The sequence below is a fragment of the Manacus candei genome, unplaced genomic scaffold, assembly GCF_025592945.1.
Source record: "Manacus candei isolate 608988 ecotype Guabito, Panama unplaced genomic scaffold, ASM2559294v1 h1tg000081l, whole genome shotgun sequence".
Taxonomy (NCBI): domain Eukaryota; kingdom Metazoa; phylum Chordata; class Aves; order Passeriformes; family Pipridae; genus Manacus; species Manacus candei.
The window spans coordinates 1,595,070-1,609,799 of record NW_026138129.1 but is presented as its reverse complement, the minus strand read 5'-3'; positions in this window follow the sequence as shown (position 1 = coordinate 1,609,799).

Below are 14,730 nucleotides of genomic sequence, written 5' to 3'. Positions count from 1 at the left end.
GGGATATTCCTCATTAAGGTGGTAAAATGATAATTCCCCATTACACACTGCTAAACACCAGTTAAAGATGTTCAATAAATATTAGCTCTAGCAAAAGCTTTCCTGCAACACAAGGCTACAGTAAACTTTGTGACTTTGTGTTTTCATCTCACAAGCACAGAAGATACTGTTTTCCCAAAAATACACTAGATAGCTCTTCAAGGAGTAGCTTACAGTGTACTACAGTGGAGATACCAAGGACACACTCTCATCTCTGCCCTGTTCCTATTGCAGCAGTAGCACCTTGGCTGAACAAAGAGGCTTTTGTTTGCCTGCTGCATGCAGCCACTTCTGTCAGAGGTTGGAGAGCTGAATACAACAGCTCCAGTCAGGCTGGATCAAGGCTTCTCAGCAGCTGCAGCACAGCTTGAACATTTACTGCAGCCAAAATGAGTGGATGGGAAGAAATAAAAGGACAGTCACATTGCCCTTAATTCAGGGCCAGAAAACTGAATTGAAGGCAATAAAGCAATTCAAGTGGTGGGGGAGAACGTCTGAGCCTTCATTTACTCTGCCACACTCACTGCATCCAGAGATGCCACCACCCCAAAATACCCTCCTTCCCTCCCCAGGAACCAAGAAAAAACTCATCCCTGTCCCCTCAATATTATAGCAGCGGAGTACATGGCAAGGCCCCTTGGGCAAAAGGGAGAGAGGTGGTAGCTGCAGCCTATCCCTTCCAACTGCTCAAACACTTCCTTACTAAGAGGAGCAACAACAGCTTTGCTACCTCAATTGGACCGTGCAGAAAGGGTCAATTTTCAGCAGAAACATCAACATAATAATAAAATAACAATGTTTTATTTCACTAGGCTGGATGTGGCTGCAATGAAACACGGTAAGAGCATCTGTCATATTTCAGCGTGCACAGAGGGAATTGTCCCTAAGAAATAAATTTAAGTCTTCATTAACTTTCACTGATGAAACAGACTACTTTTGCACAGGTCAATGTTTCTGTCAGTAGTTACATTTAGAAGTACAAGAAAATCATCATCCTAATTACATAATGAAGTTATTATTTTACATCTAGAACAACATTATTCTAGTTACAGAATATTCAGGAAATTTTTAAAAAATTACAACTTACTTCCTTAATTTTCTTTCTATAATGTAGACTGTGAAACACTATGATAGCAGAGAAAGTAAGATTGCCTACAAGTATAGAGAGAGGACTGTAAGCAATACTTTAAGCATAAATCAATAAGAGCAACACTAATGTGACATAGGATTACACATCAAGTAATAGCAAATCTCACAGTAACTTACCCAATAACTGTGACACAGACACTTTGGGTGACTGAGGATCAAGGCACTAGCTCGCTTGTGACTTTAAGCTAGATCCTGCTAAAGATGCACTCTGCTTAAATACATTGAATAACTGAATTATAGTGTTCCTAAAAGAAGATCTGTTTTTCAGTCAACCTTAGGGAAAAAAAACGAAAGTGCCAAGAAAATAAACTTTCTAAATTACATTTAAATAGAGCATGTTATATTCACTAACTGTCCACTCTTCTTTTAATATGTCTACTCAGACAAAAGGCACTCAAACCTGTACACAACAAACATATGAGCTTTTCAGCAATTGCAATAATATTTGAAGAAATGCTGGAGAAACAAAACACATCCATTGAAAAGATTCACAGAGAACCCTTCTGGCTTTGACAGTGGAAGCCCTACTCTTGAACAGAGGAAAGGACCAGAACTTCAGAGTGTTTTGTTTACAATTTATTTTCGAGGTTTGTGCATGCTGCTTGGTTTTCACTCAGTAAATCCTAATCTCATCCACTAAGTACAGGAGTGAATGCAGCACTAACTGAAGTCATAGTGACATACTTCAGCTGCATAAATTCCTCTTCAAGGGATCAAACCTCCAGTCTGGAAACTAGCAAAGTCTATTCAATGTAAACTGCACCAATCCTCTCTTATTACAGGAGCTTTACAACATCAAGTGTCCTTAGTTTCAAAGGGAATTATTACCTCTCCAATAGAACAAACATTGAAATCAAAAAAGACTGCAGAAAGCATGCACACAAAATAAATAGGAAATCAAGAATTTCTAGTCCAAACACAAATATGCATTATGACTTATTCTCCTTCAATCAGTTTGCATTTGTCTTTTAAAAGATCCTCAGCCAGAAGATGAGAAAGCAAGATAGAGCCACTTAACACTGCAAGTGTTATGTGCATCCTCTTCTGGTAAGAAGAAAAAACCCAAATCCCAAACTAAATGAATTTCTCCTGTGTTTTGAATTTTAAACAGACAGAACTAACAATTTTTGTAGATTTGGAGTTTTTTTAGTGTGTGACATGCTGTATTTCCATTACATTTTCCAAATGAATAGCACAGTAGCTGCTTATTTTTGCAGACAAATGCATGATATGACTGAGATACAGACTTGCATATCTGAGCTCAAGAAATGAAGTGCATAATGAGCAATGATCAAAGACTTTTTTGAAGGCCAGCCTGCATCTATCAGCTCCGTAAGTCCAGGAAGAATTCCCCCTCATCACCACAGTTGCTATTAGCAAAGGCAAGGACTGAGGGGAGAGCTGAGGGCAGAAAACCATGGACCAGAGCTAAAATCCTGTCATGCTGTGAGATGAGCAGAAAGCTGGGCTACACAGCACAGCTCTATACCACCTCCACATAATTCACATTTCATATTTCTTTGGGGAAAAAAGAAAAAAGCCCCAAAAAAGCAGTTGATGGGCAAGTTAAAATTATGCTGCACAAGGGGCCAAACTATTTACTACTTCCCACTAGCAGAGAGGCAACAGCTGTAGCATAGTGACTCCTTCCCAAATAGACATTAGAGCTCAAGCAAGTGCTTCCCACAGCAATATTGCTTAGAAAAGGTACATGCCCAAAGCAGAATTCCTACCTACTGGTGGGACAGAAACACACAAGGCTGGGAAGGGGTGCTAACAGGTTATGCCTGTTATGCCACACAGCCAGGCTCCCACCCCACAAGGCACAGCAGGAGGGCCCAGACAGAAGCAGCAAGCTTGCTTATATGGGGTATACATTTTCCACAATGTTTGCTACTTTTTAAAGATGAGTACCTCAAGCTAGTAACACGTACCTTCCTACCTCTAAATGCCCTTCTTCCCCCTCCTGAGGAGCAGTAAGGAAATAATGTTACTCAAAGCCATTTTCCACCTTCTCAGGTCAAGGTGCAGCAGTACCACAGCCCAAGAAGCCTACAGGGATGATGCACTTCCCTACCCACCACCCAGGCAATGTTGCTTCCCCAGAATACTGCAGTACCACCCCAAACTGAAGCAGCACAAACTGCAGAAGAGATCACAGGCAGAAAGGCAGAGAGGGTTCCTACCTACCCAGCCTGCACTAATTTATAGCTCCTCTTTCATGTAATGACGGCCACCTTCAGGAGAGCCACCTGATCCTAGGCTCTAGAGGGAAAGAACAGTACTCCTAGTGTTAGTGTTGGGAGCACTTTCAAGGAACGGTTTTCTGGCAAGGCTGCAGCAGTTACTTCCCCTAACCTGTTGTTGCAGATAAGACGCACATCCTCCCCCTGAGCAAGTGAGAGAGTGTTTGTAAGGGAGGAAACACAGCGTGCCATGTAGTCAGCCATGTAGTCTCCTATCTGACCCCTGGGGCTGTCAGTCAGATGTGCACTAGCTGACTGTTATTTTGATTCAGATATGTATTGAATTGAATCATAGTTAACTTATAGTGAATTTTTTGTTGCTAGCAATAATTACTGAAAGAAAGAGGGTACAATAGAATAAATCCCAGCTAGTAAAACAACCTGATGTTTTAAGATATGAATTTCCTGGGTTTTCTTTTGTCATCCATTTGCTATCTTTACATCTGGAGACTTCGAAAAGCTCTGGAACAAGTATAGTAAAATATTTGTTCCAAAATTAATGTCTTTCTTGACGCTAAATAAAATTAAGCCTGCAGTAGAATTTTATATTTTGATTATGTTTGATGTCCTCTTATAAATTATGGTCTGTGTTCTGCTTCAAGAACCATTATATGTCCCTAACTTGCTATTGTATTTCTCAAAGAAATTTAATGCACGATTTGTGAAGCAAGGCATGAAAAGCAAAAACTTGACAAATTTGGTGTATGAGTACTGATCAATAAAAGTTTACTTGTATTAGAAAAGAAATGCAGTTGTTCTGCAAGAATAGCAGAATTTGTTATCATAAGTTACTTTTAAAACAACTTCCAAAGAAATTTCAAGGCCTCATGCACAGGTGACCAAATGAACCCACCACCAGCTCACCAAAGGCTCAACAAAAAGAGACAAAAACCAGACTGGAGTTGTAGCACTTCCATAGCAGTACTCAACCAGAGAATGCAGGGCGATGGTGACCGGAGGCAAAACAGAGGTCTTTGCTTTGTACAAGTGAGACAATTTTCCTTACAAAGAGCAAAATTCTTCAAGAGCAGTCATGCTCCTAGATTTCAAAACAAAGCTCCCTTGGCCTCATTAGAGCCTTTCAAACAGGCATAGGGGTACTTGCAGGCTTTGAGCTGCTATTACCCCCTAGACTTGCAATTTGCTTTTCAAGCTTTAGCAAACTTTTATAAAACTAAGGTCATAGCAGAAAGAATAAACCCAAAAGGTTCAAGTTTAGCTGGATTGCACAGTCTGTCAATTCGAATCTGGAACAGGGTGGTAAAAGTACCTCACAGTGTTTTCATCTGTCCTCAATAAGCAGTAAAGCAAAATGCAAGCATTTCCCAGCTTCATTTAACATATCCATACTCATGTTTATTCTCTCAGAGGTCTAGTATTTCCCCACTCTCTAGCTTCATTATGCCTATCTGACTCTTCAGGGTTCAATTAACTCCTACACAGAATGATTGCCTTCAGTTGATTTTCTGAGGCTCAAGTTGGGAATTAACCCTAAGTGTTCAGCTCTTCAGCTAACCTGGATCATCCTGTGAATGCCTCCCAGTACTTTTTTACTCCATAGCGTATTCTTTTATATGAAAATGTTTTCTAGTAAGCAAACAGACAGAAATGCATTGCAGGATTTACATTTCCTTTTCAGCGCTGAAGATCTGCTGCCCTCTTTTTGCCCTGGAGACACTTTAACCCACACTTCCCACTCTCCTCACCACGTGTCCGTAGTCGTTATTCTCTGGATGGAGAAACATCTCAGTCTTGCTGAAAAAGCTGCCTAGCCCTTTACAAAACATCTGAAATTTCACTGAGATGTAGAGAAGTGGCAATTCATGACTGTATGTAGTGTCTCAGACATTCAGCAGATGCATAGGAGTCCCAAGACCGAGTCCTGTAGCACAGACTGTTGATCTTGTGCAAAGGGAAGCAGCACTACAAACAGCTGATGCAATCCAAACCAGGCCAGGTGAGGGACTCTCATGGGTGATGGGGGCAAAAACGGGAGCTAAATAAAGAATCCTTACATTCCAAGTGAGTATTTAGCCCCTTAACTAAAGCCAAGTGTCACCTCTAGGGGATTTCCTAGTATTTGTGTTGCTTTTTTTCACATAATTTCCTCATATCCATCTTTATAAGGGTATTTTTGCTTTTTGAAGTCATTGGGATCCCATGCTTTCATTTGGCATTAACTGAAGTTTTTTTCCACTTCTCTGCATCAAAGGTGTTACTGTGATTCAGCCATACTCAGACTTTTTACCAAAGTTGTCCTAGTTTAAGCATCTGTTTAAGTTTCCTAAGTAATCTCAGAGAATAGTATTATGCAGTGTTACATCATAGTAAAAGTAGGATTAGATCCTATCTATCTAGGCTTTGAAAATGAGCTTTAAGTTCAAGTAATATCATAGGATCAGAGTATATAGCAACTAAAAGATTACAAAATGAGCTTAACGGCCAGAAGGTAAGCAGGAATTTCCATCAAGAAGGACTCTTCAATCCACTGTTCAGTGCCAATCAAGTGAAATTGCTATGTAAGTCATCTTGATCCCATCTGAAATCAGTGTCAATGAATTTAGGATTGGGACTGGTTTTATACATGCACAACCTTTCCTAGATCTTTTCTAGTAGCATAAAGATACAACAAAAGAAAACTATGTTTGGGGATCCTCAAAAGTTTTTGAATTTAATTACTTGCCTGAAGACTCTACAGACAGGACTTGAAACTGAGGGTCAGAAGTTCTTTTATCACATGGTATACATTTTCGGTGTCAGACAGAAATACAGCAAGGAAAATGCAGTTAGTTTTAATGGCTTCCTTGACTTCATACAGACCCTAACACTCTGTAATCAGAAATTTGTATAATTTGTATAATCTCAACTTTTAAATTTTTTGCAAATAGTAGTTTTATCTTAGAATTTTGCTGGTTTTCAAATCCCTAGGTTCCCACCTCACATTTGAAACCTACTGTTTTAAATACTTTCTTTTACTACTTCTACTAAAAGTATTCCTAAACATGTTTCTACTGCTTAAATGGCTTAAGTAACTGCTAGCTTGAATGTTTGAGAAATAATTATACATTTATCATTTCTATAGGTCACCAATACTAACCTGCATGTAGCTCTGAATCTTCACTCAGCTCAGTTAATTGGGGTTTGAAAAATATTATTTTCTCATGTCAGGATATTCTGACTTGAGTAATTACTGGTACAATTTCCACTGTAATATCACAAACCTCATTATAAGCAATAATAAAGCTTCACAATAGCCTGCTGAAAGGAAAAAAAATTATCCTTGTTGAGTGGCATATGAGATATAGTATTATTTTCAAACAGTGTCTTAATCACCTGTCTGTTATCACTGGAGAGGTAAAGGCTTACTTGAGTAATTATGATTTCTCAATATCACTAAAACCAGAAAAAGGTTGTTTATGACATCCTGCATAATTTGGAAAACGTTCTTACAAGCTTTGCTGCAATTTACCTGAGACATCACTGTGACATGGTTGACTAGAAATTTCCTACGTAAAGCAATTTAAACTATTTCTGTGACTGTATTATCTTGCAATATAATATGACCCAGTAGCTAAGTCACATAGCTAAAAAAAAACCCCAGGCAAACAGCTGCCCTGACTTACATGTATATCTAATTACTAGACCTCTCAGACAGCATCCTCCAAACAGTTTTAACAGAGACAATTTTCTTCCTTTGTCTCCTGCTTTGCTTGCTTCAAGCCAGAGAAATCTGTTCCTGATAAAAATATACAAGGTCCACCATAGATCACCGGTGGAGTCAAGTAACTACTTTAGGTTTTGCCCACCCTATTCGTTCTGGTCATGCCTATTTCACTACATAAGCAAATAGCTATTAAAAATTTCTACAGTTTATTTACTTGTTTCTCTATGGACGTAATAGACTGGACAAATCCCTGGGAATCTGCTACCTGTTTTCAAACCTCTGACACTCAGAGACCTAGAATCAGGAGGAAAACATCCACCAGGAAGACTGCTTCTTCCCAGTCTCAAAGCATTCCTCTGCCTCACAGTAGCTCCCAAAGTGCAGAATTTATTTCAAAAGAAACTTCAACCCTCTTGCAAAACTCTAGGGAAAATGGCCCACATGTGCATCAGGATCTGCATCCAGAGGCTGCAGGAAGGATCTCAGTTTTTGGAAAAGCCTGATGAAACAGCTTATTTTGCTTGCTGAGGAGGAGAACTTTTCAATTCTGAATAACCCAAATCAAGCAGAAGGGAAATTTGCAGCAGTGTCTCCCACAGGGCAGCACTGTTTGTGAAGTTTAGGAAAGTTTTGTGAGGAGTCAGTGTTCTTAATTGGTGAGTACTTCATAGAAACACATCCTTTGGGACAACTGACAGCACAGCTTTCCACCAGCTCTAGTGTACAGGCTTTCAAGGACAGCAACTATTCATCTCCACATGGACAATGCATGTTGTCTGGGAGAATTGAAATTCTTATAAGAAGTGTTTCAAAATGCATGCTGGCTTGCCTTAGTGTTATGAATTAGTACATTTTGAACTCAGATACATGGCACATTATTTTCAGACTCTATTTCTCCTGCAGTCATTTTATTAAACAAATCTTCTGCCAAATCCCTTACAACACTGTGCAACAAAACAGAGCAAATAATGCTGCAAATCTAATTTAAGCTAATACGTGCAGCACTAAATGAGGTTCTGGTCATGGCTGATTTACTTCTCTGTGTAATCTGCAGCAAGTCACTTAGTCTTTCGGTTTCTTTCCCTCTTCTGTAAAATGCAAAATAGGAAGGCTAATGTAAACAAGGCAGAAATTCAGATCACAAGTACAAGTAGACCCAGAATTTCAGAACTGAATTGTCTGAAATGCTGATGTTTTGATCCAGATACAGAATAAAGCACAGATCTGCACTGTGATACTCTTGGAACTGCAAATATCTTGGCTGCATCAGGGATGCTTTCTGGTGGTTGCTGAAGTCTAGGAAAGGCTCACTGGGAAATAAAATTCAGACTTGTAGAAAATGGTTGGCTTGGGAAGTTATTCTCCCAAGACAGAAACTAAAATGTAGTAAATAACTGAGATTCAGAATTGTTCTGGATGGATCCTGGAACAAATTGACTGTTTGGCCAACCTGGACAAGGCTAGCATATCAACTGGACTGATGGCCTTCTCTTCTGACCAAATCCCACTTTTTCTCAAAACTGTTTCCCCAAAAAATCACAACTAATTGAATCTGGAACTGCTTATTGTCTCATATAAATGACATCAACTGTACAGTTTTCTCTATTTTATAAACTACCCTGAAACACTTCTGAGACCAAGTCACACGATAGCTAATTCCAGTAAATATATAAAGTCCAGAACAAAATTTGGTAATAAACTCTCTAGTGCAGTCAGGCTGCATCACAGCATGCTCAATATCTCAGAGTCTTTATATATATTTCTCTGCATGGAATAAAGAAAATGAAGAAAAAACTTCTCCCTTCTTCCTGTGGAAACGTAACTACTTTTCTAAGGCAAAACCACTTCATTAAGGTGGTTTTCTCTGCAAACTTTTCTACTCCGTTACTTGAATACAAATTCCAGTTGTCTTGTAATACCAATGTCTCTTAATGAAGCTGAAGTTGACTGTAACATTTCAGGAAATGTTCATGTAAATTTTATCTTCAAAAAGAGTAACTATGAAACACAAAATCTCAGTCTAGACATGATTAATGCCAAATAACCTAGAAGAGAAACATGCTGCTACCAAAAGCAGAGAGTTAAAACAGGACCTTAACTGTAAGTCATTCATGATGCAAAGGTTATTGATTAACAGAGTCTGACTGTGATTTGTTCAACTGATCTAAAAAATTTACCTTAAAGCAATAGGACCTCCTAGGTGGAGCCAATACCAGTGGGCTCCTGTGCTGTAAAGAAATTAAGGGGGAAAAATTGTTAAGCAAGTTTCTGAAAAGCAGCCTCAGCCTGGTTTCTTTCTCTAAATCTAGTCTCAGTGCTACTTGCTATTTCATCTGAAATCCTTGGCTAAACGGAAATAATTTTATTCTAATTCCTCTGCTACAAACTATTAGAATTACCCCAATATTGGTAATTGGCTTTTAGCAGCTTTATTACAGCTTAGTCAATCTTGTAAAAAAGATAAATATAGTACAAAGCTTACAGAGATGGGTGGAATGAAAATCATTAAAAATTCCAATCATAAATAATTGAATCTGTGTGTCGTGTATTTAACAGAGTGCTCTTTGTATTACTTATGCTACTGAGCTCCAAAGTACTGGAAAATTCCTAGCATTTTCCAAATTAAGTAAACATGACAAACTAAGCATATAAAATCTTACTATTTCCTCCTTTTTGTTTGTTTGTTTGTTTGTGGGAGTTTTTGTTCTGTCCAATGTAGTGGAAGTCATTGGCTTCTGAAACAATTCCTATTGCTATTATCTAGAATAATGTTCTCTCTCATTCTAGTCATCACAAAGGTAATAACCTAACATAAATTGCTAAGAAATTGCCAGTATAAGATATATTTGTCATGCTCCCTCTAATTTCACAGTGACCTATGATGACATATCCCATCCGATTACCATAAAACATTAGGATTGGAAAATGATCTCATTAGAAGTTCTTTATAAAGAAGGCAGTACTTTTACAGAATAACCGAGTAGCAGCTTTTTCTTTCAAAATAGCTAATAAAATATACTTTTGAGAAACTGTGATAAATACCAGCAATTTAAGTTTGTGTAATTCTCCCTGATTGACTGTAATGAGTCTCCATTTGTCTTGTAAACTGAATACTTAATTGCTGTGTTCAAAATGACATCAGGTTATTACAGTGTTCAGTACATCTAAACTAAAAAATTATTAACTCGCTGATTTGCAAGCCTGAAGGGACTTCAGAATCTCTATTAGGTAATATATTATTTATATTTCAGGATTGTGGAATTAGCTCTGTCTGGCTCTTGGTGGCTTGTAAAATAAGCTGCCAGTAATTAAAATTGCCACCACTGACCACTAGTGGCTTCCAGCAGGATTCAGCTGGAGAAGGGGAAAACATGCAGAACACTGCTTATCAAATTTTAAGAGATGGATGTGAAAAAGCACATATGCTTCTTGTGAGATTTGAGGGAATTTAGGCATGAAAATCATAAAGACCCCCTCATTTCTGCTACAAAACCTGCTTCAGCATTTTCTCCAGAGGCCTTTTGTAGGACCAGAAACCTCTCCAGAGTGACTGGAAGAGCGTGACTGTGCCATATGACTCAGCAGTGCATGTTTACACTAACCAGTGCTGTTGGGTTCCTGCCAGGAATGCCATACCTGGTTTATCTCAAAAGGCTTAGGGAGGGTTGCACCAGAGCAGCCAGACATCCCCCCTAACCAACCTGGAAAGAAGATGGATTTAAAACAGTCCAGCTATTACATTAGCCATCTCTCTGCAGTGCCACATACTTCCCACCATGTAAGCACATGGAGCTCAGCTGCTTAAACCAGGGTTTTATTTCCACCGTAGGGACCAAATGTTCTAATTATCTCCAAAAGCCATGATATTTTTAAGCATTTAGACTTTAATTACTTGTCCAGGGCTAGGAAGGATGAAATGCCCCTCTGCAGACAACAAGTGCATGGAAGTCTTGTGTGGGACTTAAAATTGTCATCAGATTTCAAGTTGAATTTCACTTGCAGAAGGATAGTTGCAGAGCTAAGAAAACATACCCCGATTTCCCTGTTCTCCCGTCTGCCAGACAGACCAACCTATCCGTGCCATATTTCTGTTTAAGTAATTGTGGAGGCCCCAGACTCATTTAATGACTGATTTAATAAGTTTTGAGACATTGTTCTTGGTCAGGCGTGAGTGTGACAGCAAGCCTGTTTATCAGCCAGATAGGCCAAAAAAAAGGTGCCGAAGGCATAAAAGATTAAAAGCTGTCCCTCAATATGCCTACCTTCCTCCAGACCTCCAGTGATCATTGCAGTCAGAATCCCTCAAAATCATAGAGGGGTACAATATCTATGCGTAAATAGTTTGGTTACCCTGTGAAATCAAAGAGCTGATCCATTCATCCTTCAAGTCACTGAGGATAATGAAGGGAATCAAAGAGAAAACAGCATGAGGTATTATAGATGAAAGGATAGTTTGCATCCCAGAGCTATTTTGTTACAGTGATTATCATGCAGTAGGCTTCAGAAATGACAAGCTGCTCACTGAATCCCACAGAAACTGCAAGACTGAAATCTCTGAAGATATCCAGGGGCTGAAGGATAAAAAATAAGTCAGGGCCAGCTGACTTATGCATAAAACAACTGCCTCAGTAGGATAACAGTATTCTAAGCCTATAACACCTGAGAGCCTGGAAGACAACAAAGTGGTTCCCACTTCACGCATCAGTCAGCCAGCCTCCTAGCTAATAAATCCTTGACAAATGCATACCCCAGGCATCTGGCAAATATCTACAAATCATGGTTTATGAGGTAGGACAGCCCATTCACAATGTTCTTTTCAACACAAGCCCACAACAGCTGGGACTGGAAACTGATAGCGCAAGTCATCTAGACATGATCATAACCTGTGAAATCTTGGTAAGAGAGTTGGATCTGTGGAAGGCTGATGGGCTGAAATGACAGCAGCCAGGTGACATGACAGCTCTTCCAATCTCTGCTACAAGTATGTGCAGCTTCTCCAACCTCAGCTGAGTACTTTGGAAAGACAGAAGCCTCTTCAAGGCTGACAGCAGGAAGCCTTACTCAACAATACTAAGCAGAAGTAAGTGATCTAATGTCGGTTAACTGCTGGGATGCATCATGCTTGTTTATAGAGATTGTAATTACAAGGTAACTGCTGTGCTCTTAGCTCTTGCTAATTTTGTTTTGGCTCGTCTCCTCTGATTTACGTGCAGACACGGGTCTCTAAGGCAAACAATTGTGTAAGTTACAGAAAAAACTTAAGTGAACAGCCTCTTCTCTGGTAGATGAGGCTGTACTCAGAAAAGTATTTCTTATAGCTAGCACCCTGGTATGCTTCAGCTTGCTTAAGAATTTTATGACACCGCCATAAAATTCTTATCAAATGGGGTAATTTTTGCCTTTTTTTATAGAAGATTACTGAAATACCAGTCTTTCAGACTGAGCATTGTGTATTAATGTCAGCACTGTGATTTTCATGCTGAGTATATTGATAGATTTTGTACCACCAATCTGTGAGCATGGCTGGGCTTGGCTGCCCTTGAGGTCTATCTAATCCTTGTCCAGTCTGTGATGCTCCAGGGTACTTTGGGGTAAGGAATACTGAAAATCACAGCACACAAACATAAAATACTCTGCCCATCTCCCACGTCAGCTCTCACTTAGCCTGTATACTAGAGCTCTTACTCTTCAAAGCACAAGAAATTTAAATCCCTTCTAAACAAATTATTTGTATCAACTCTGGGTGATCTAGAGCAACTTTGTGGAGCAGGGAATACTTACAAGGATGGGAGGCATGCAGTGACCCTTGTGAAGAAAGCTGCCTTAGCAGCAAGACAATCTGAATTTAGAATAAGTACAACATTCCTCATCATCGATTGCTCCATTCCTAGGAAAGTGACTTGCAAAGTCCTGACAATTTTCCTTTGCATCATCGGTACCATCATCAGGCATCAATAACACTGCTAGCAGCATCATTAACCTTCTACAGCCTTGGCTTAATGGTGCTTAGAGTCAGATCCAGAACACAGCTGAATGAAGCACCACCACACCAGAATAGAGGTGCCCAAATTCAAGAACTCATTCCTTCCCCACTATAAAAGTAAAGCACATGCTGCTGTAGATACCTGGCCTGTCCCCATTTGTGGAACTTGATTTGCAGTGTATTGATGTGCTGAGTGGGCACTGCAATCCTGCCAACACTTTCTTCCTTCCGATGGGTAGCAGCTGGGGCCAGCAGCATAGCCCAGCACACTCCAGCCACTGAAGGTGCAGAACAGGGACACAGCCAGAGGCCTGTGCCACCTCTACTTCGGCCTGCAGAGGTAGCTTTGCCTATCAGCTGGGCAACAGCAACCAGCTGCTGCCCTCACTAAGCGCAGGAGTGATGGGGAGAAGTCCCCCAGGCTTCTCCCATCTCCTGTTGCAGTTGGCAGTGGCAGATGAGGTGGCTGCTGGTAGGGAGAGACAGATGTGCCCTTAAGCACAATATACATGCGTGTGGGTAGCTACCTAATGAAACTCAGTAGAAGCTGAATTTTCCAGTCTGTTTCCCCCCCACCTTAACTTGGCTGAAGCTGGGCTCCTGTGCAGCTGAGAAAGGCTCAGTGAGGCCATGAGGACAGAGAGAACAGAGAAAAGAACCTGCCCAAGCTCCAGGAAGAGGAGCTGTCCTTGGAATCCTCTAATCTACATGCCAAGGGATGCTTAATATTTTGCATGAGAGAACAGATGGACAAAGGGTATAAACAAGCTAAGTCCTATTGTGGAGTTGACTAGTGTTTTAAACCACCAAGACTGCACGAACAACCTTTCTGCTGGAATTTAGTCAATTTATTTAATGATGCAGAATATAGGCCCCATCACCCCCAGGCTGTGCTGAATTTTCAAGTCTGACAACATTATTTAAGGAAGTGAATGACACTTTTCAGAGCCGAAGTGATTTTTAAGGCTCCCAATATAACTTTGTTTACTTCTTGTATTTAAACTGTGTTAATCCAACTTTGAAACTATATACATTTTGATGGAAAGCAATTTACAAGGCTTGTAACTGGCTGTGAGCCATTGCTAGAGAGAACGTAAAGAGCTGGACATGATCTTTGGTCTGAAGTGGTATTAGGATTCATTCATCTGCTCTCCTGGTTGCCCACATAGAGACATAGCCCTTGAAGCATCCCTTAAATACATCACATGAAACATTACAGTGTCTTGGCACATCCCTGTATAAAAAAATCAATCATTAGCTTTTAAAAGACATTTACATCTTCCTAGAAGTTAGGCTGGTGAGATTGTTAAAAACTAAGCAATGACAGTCATATACAGTGTTTTACTGCTACTACTAATAAATTAACCATAGCAAATTTAAATATTTTATGTGTAATAATGTTGGCAAAATAAAAAGTGTGTGGGTGTGGTTTTTTTAAGGCAAATGCAGTACTTCAGGTATGTCCCTTTAAACAGAACTTTAGAGTCTGTGAGGTTGTTTTTAGCCAACCCTTACTTTTCATCAGTCAATTACTCAGTTTCAGGCTGCTGTTTAGCATGCTGTCTCCCTCCCTCATTTTGGATTACGTTCTTTTCTCCTCAAAGTTTTAAAACTTATCAGTTCTATCACATTTCTTGCATTTGAAAATA